This window comes from Rhipicephalus microplus, chromosome 4, assembly GCF_043290135.1.
Source record: "Rhipicephalus microplus isolate Deutch F79 chromosome 4, USDA_Rmic, whole genome shotgun sequence".
Lineage (NCBI taxonomy): Eukaryota > Metazoa > Arthropoda > Arachnida > Ixodida > Ixodidae > Rhipicephalus > Rhipicephalus microplus.
Window position 1 is genome coordinate 137686287 of NC_134703.1, and position 6113 is coordinate 137692399.

Below are 6113 nucleotides of genomic sequence, written 5' to 3' on the forward strand. Positions count from 1 at the left end.
GAACAAACATATCAAAATAACAAGTTTTTGGAAAATGCCTGGTGGCTTTCCCAAACATTCCATGCAAAAATTTTTCAGTGAAATGATTTCCTAAATGGGCAATTTTTCAACTAAACCAACTTTTTGTGTAGGCCTGGCCTCTTTGTTGAGATCACTTAAATGGAGTTCTGAGTTCTGCAGCGCTGTGTAGGCGATTCGAGCTGCCCCAAAACCATTTACTTAGGTGAACCGTGCAAAATCAATTGTGCATTTATCACCACTAATGCAAAACCGCTGTGCGGTAGATATAAACGAGCCATGTGCGCTCCAATACTTCCACAAGTATCAGATTTTAATATTGTTATCTATGTTTACCCAGAACCAAAAAAAAAGAAGACAGCGACGATGCAGTTGTATTGGCTGTGGAAGGGTCATATTGTTTCTCTGGCCGAAGATATATTAAAAAGTGGCGAGAGTTAGTGCAATCAACATAAGTAAGCTGTCCTATAGGAAGCACACAGAAAGATACTCGCGACCATTTTGTATCTCGCTACCGTTTAAGAACCCATTCCGAATAATAATTGCAGAATTCTTCACCGAAAATTACCTTTTACCCTTTTGTTTTGACATTACCCAGGGCTCAATCAATCTTTGCATTCTAGTTTATATTCAGCTAAGCGAAGTTTAAGTTAAGGCAACTATTTTTGGGGGCTTCTTGGGATTCACTTAAGTAAAATTTCATACTATTACGTATATGTGTCACAGAAATTGGGCGAGTCCGCCCCCGAAATACGGTTCCCCAAACAACAAAGGCAATTTTGGGCTCAAGAAATCACTGCCATTGTTGGCATTTCCTGGAGAAATTGGGCCAATCGCATTACTGATCACTGCCTCACTGAACGTGTTGAATGCAGCAGGTAATCTAACAAATCATAAAAGAGTATATGCAACCGCAACTAGGTGAATACTACTACTTTGCAATGGTTCACAAAAATGAAGAAAGCAATTGACTCCGAATAGATATATGTCTGCCGATATCTCTGAGCACGTGCAACGACATAATAATAAAGAACTGAAAAAGCAGTGGTAGCGGGGAGAAGGTACCGGAAGGATGAAAGATCTGTGCCAACGACGACATTTGATCTATTAGAAGTGCGAAGTTTGAGTTTCAGTGTGAGTTTGGAGTGTGGACATCCGTGTCGTCCTTCGGAATGTTTGTGGTTTCAGTCGAACCTCTATGCGCTGTGAATAAACATAAATACAACCAAGCATGGCAAAGCTAACGCCTACCAGTGACTTAGAAGTGACCAAAAAACAACTTGCATCACCTACCTAAGGCCTAGAAACAACACAAAAGCAATTTGATTAATATTTTTAGCATTGCATAGTCTGTCTGTTGTGAGCGCTGCTCTGCTTCAAGTTTGCTCAGTGAATGTATATATCTGCAATACTTTAATCTCGCCGATTTCATTCTGACAGCTGGTGAAGCTCATGGTAGGTACTTGCAGTCGCTCAAAAGCTGAGTAAAATCTACCATAAACGTTAGGTCAAAAGGTGCTATATACCGAGGGAGAAAGGTTTGCTTACAGAAAGGCAGAGAGGTCGGCCTGAGGGATAGCTTGTTCTAACCCCTTACTCTACCCCGGGGGAGCGAAAGGGGAAAAAAGGGTAATGTATGACAATGGTGAGATATAAAGGGGAGTATTTACTTTCAAATTTGTTATAGCCGTGTATATATATATAGTAGTTGCTTTTAAGAAGGCTATAACCGCTATAATGACTTCAGTCTCACTGCTACAATCTCCCTCCTACTCAGAGAAAGTGTAGATTGTTCTGCACATTCGTCCGCCTAACACTACGGGGCCATTCCACGCCAAACGTCCTAGTCGTTTTGGCGACCATCTCCAATGTATCTGAAAAAAAAATCGTGCTGATTTACTGCATTGAGAACAGTAACTTGCTAGAATATTTCTGACAGAAAAAAGTTTTTGGTCATGTGGCTGCCTTGTGAACTTACCGGAATGTCATCGGGTGTTGTTTTTGAAAACATTTATTTTAAAAGTGCCGCTCCTTCTTTCTATAGCAAATTCGGTCCACACGTCAAAAAAAAAGTGTTTGTGAAAGGTGCTTGAAGCTCAGTAATATTATAGCAACTTTTCTGGCACACTCACCTCCAAGAATTTTGCCAACATTTGTTATGTTTGTGTTTTTATATTGCAACACTGCACTTTTTATGAATATTGAGTAGATAATACGTACTTTACACATGGTATATTTCAATAATATGTATTTTTAGACCTCTCAAGTTGCTAAACTTTACGAGTAAATTCACAAATTTCACAAAATCGTCATTTTTGTTTGTACTGAGACGCCATTTGCTTCATGTGGTAGTCCAATTAAAATCGCCTTTATAGTTAAATTTAAAGAAAAGATACAGTTCTTGTCACGTAGCAAATCTTACGAAACTCTTTTTTGCTTTAAGAAAAAATAATTATTGAAATTTTCTATTGACCATGTGGCCATACGGCAGCTGCCACTTTGAAATTCCCCATGGCGATCAAAGGAAAGTTCAAGAATAATTTCCTTCGTTAAACAAAAATTGTAATCATAAGGGTTTTCATATGAGAAGAAGTGTTTGTCTGATTGTCTTTTAATTTTAAAGGTAGTTGTTAATAGTTTTACCAGATGGTGTAAAATGCGTCTCAGCATGGACAAAAAGGACTGTTTGGTAAAATTTGGGAACTTTCATCGTAAAGTTTACCTGCCTGCGAGGTCTAAAAATTATTTTTCCTGAAAATATACCTTTTGTGAAATTTGTATTTACTATTGAGATATTCATGCAAAGTGCAGTATTTTAATATAAAAAATACAAACATAACACATTTGACTAAAACTTCGGAGGCATATATGGCAGCAAATCACAATAGTATTGCTGAGCGTTAAGCAGCTTACACAAGAAACTCTACTTAACATGTAGCCCAAATTTGGTATGGAAACGACGAGTGGTACTTTCAAAATAAAGTTTTCCACAAGAAGCACCTACACGACATTCCGGGAAGTTCAGAAGGCAGCCATGTGACCGAAATATTTATCTCTTGATAATATTTTACTGTTTCAGCGTTTTAGATGCAGCGAGTCTGTACAATTTTTTTAAATACATTTGAGATGGTTGCCAAAATGGCTGGGACGTTTGGCATGAAATGACATCTGCATGAGCAAACCTTTTACAAGTGGTTTGTGGAGCAACAGTGGAAACAAATGAAGAGAACACTCGTGCATATTTAAATAGGGGGACGATCCTGAAAACCTAGAGCAATGATGTAAAGGAGAATGGAACTGTTACGAAAGTATCTCACTCCTGTCACTAGGTTCATTCGCTTCTTCTCAAGCTCCTGTGAGCAGCAAGGAAGCAACATTGGACCACGAGGTCTGTCTACGCGTAATCAGTGCCAGAAAGTAAAGTGCCCAGGAAATTTTTCCACTTGACGGACTGCATAGATTGCATCTGGTGTACTGCTCGTTCTCTGCAAGTGCGGCAGCGCTTCATTAGACAAGTCGAATGGTTTTTCTCTGTCAGTTTTTTTTTTGCCTCTTCTTCTTGATTTCGTCACACTGCTGACCAATCTGGAGCTGGAAGCCGTGCACCTGGCAGGACTCGGTAAACAACGTGGTTTGCAGGCATCACTTTTTTTACTGTTAATCGTTGATCTTTCCTAGGAAGGGACCAACCAAACTTCAACGAAATCTATTCTCGTGCTTTGCGGAAGAAAGCATGTTGTTTCCCAGTGGTAGGTTGACCGTTAAAAAAGAAGGATAATATAATCACAAAACAAAAAAATAAGGAAGCTGCATTGTGACTGACTGCTCTAGTGTTTGGAAAACACCCATCGTGTCCAACAACAATAATTTCCCGAAGACGCACTATATACACAATCATGATTATTTGGAACTGTTCCACGTTGCGTTAGCACGCGTTCCGAGCTCGGTCTTGAAAAGGGGATGTTTCAGTTTACTACGAGAAAGTGGCGCTTTCGCCTTCTGTTGCTTTACAACTCCGCTGATACTGGTCTTATTTATGTACTTTTTCCAGGAGTTCGCAAGCTTTCCAGTTGTTATAACCCAGGGACTGAAACTCGTGGTCAGTATATGTGCTGCGGACATTTTCTCTCGTGGCCTGGCATGAAATAAAGATTTTTTTTTTTACGCGACGTATGTTCCCGCTTATTGGAATTAAAAGAGCTCTGTTCAGGCAAGAACAAAGATGACATTACTCGCGAGCATTTCGTTTTCTGAGGCACCCCTGATGGTGTCAATATAAGTTGACCCATTCCCGCGGAACAAAAGCTCTGTACGCTATGACCAGTGTCCAAAGTTTATTCATTGTACAAGTGAGCACCAATTCGATTTTTCACAACTTGGCGTCAAAAGCGACTAAGGAACAAGTTTCTGGCTCGCTCGCTGGATTCCGTACCGACCGGTTGTGCACTCGCAATCTCCGACGACAGACAGCACAGCTCTGGCCAACTGGATTAGCCCTACGCCATCTCCTGTCGCCTAGAGCTCTCGCCAGTGGTGCCCCGTCCTCGGACTCCTGCAACCGTGTCCATCTGTCCTGTCTTCTTCTTACTTCTATCGCTCCCCGTCTCTGCGCCTCGCTCTCCCCTTCATCTCTCTATCTCTCTACATTTTAATCCTATCCTTTTATTCTCTTCTCTACCCCCATCCCTCGTGAGCTACTGTTGAGGTGTCCTCCCCCTGAGAGACAGTTACGGGGCTCACTTTTCTCTTCTTTTCATTCAAACTATCTATTTCATTCAAAGTATCTATATGGACGTTTTGTAAACCAATATAAACATTATTTTTGAAATTTTTTATTAATCTTCATTCCTTCAAAAGTTGGTTAATTAAACAGATCTGATTAAATATTATTTGACAACACAAAAATAGTCTGAATTCAGGCAACGGTGCGCAACATGAATTTGGTCTCGTCGTAATCACGTGTTTTGGCATATTTTTTAACTCTGGCTAAAGTTACGTGGGACACCCTGTATATATGTCTCTCTTTTCACATGAACTACAAAAACTTCAGAAACAAACTTGTGAAAAATGAGGCATACTTAGATTACTACGTTGTTATTTTCATGTTGTAGTTAACTTAGTTTCTTTCTTCTTTTGGGTGATGGTGGTTACAGATAGCGGCGGCTGTGGTGGACGACTGCGGCGCGTGTTACCCTTGTTGTGATCTCTAACAGCTCTCCGTGTAAAAACATTGGCGCCGTATGTGGGTGCATGGCTGGCAAAGGCCATTGAAAGACGATAGTTTTCTCTCTAAAGAGGGAGGGTAAGTGTTGTTTGGTGTTCTGTGCGAGAAAATTAGTGATTGTCACTGCGTGACATATGGACGCCATCTACCAGCGATTTGAAGAAACGCTGTTTTGCTTAAGATCAAGGCCACCCGTAGGTGGCAGTATCATGAAGCTTTAGTGAAGCGCAGAAAACACCCGTTTTCTCGGTCATATCGTCATAGTGCAAGCTCCACGTAATAAGCACTCCGCTCATTAGAATATGTATCTATGCATTTTAGAAATAAAGAAGCACACGGCCTAGTGCTTCCGTATGGACGTAGTGCCCACATATGCGTAATATTTGTTTTAGGAGCTAAGCTCCTTAAGGTGCCGGCTGAGCGTCTCCTAATCGTATGTAGCCACCTCTCGTTAGTTCTTGAGCCCACCGTTGAGGGCGGTACCTGTACAGTGTCAATTTTTAAATGCGAAGGATTTCTTAACGAACTTTGGCGACTTCGAGCGTATCTATCTATCTATCTATCTATCTATCTATCTATCTATCTATCTATCTATCTATCTATCTATCTATCTATCTATCTATCTATCTATCTATCTATCTATCTATCTATCTATCTATCTATCTATCTATCTATCTATCTATCTATCTATCTATCTATCTATCTATCTATCTATCTATCTATCTATCTATCTATCTATCTATCTATCTATCTATCTATTGCCGCCAGCACGTAGTGGGTTGGCAGCAAGAGCGGCTCTAAATCTGGAGGAAAAAAGAAGATCGCGTTCTTCTTTGCTCGAGAGCCAGCCACGACTGACGCATCGTCCTAG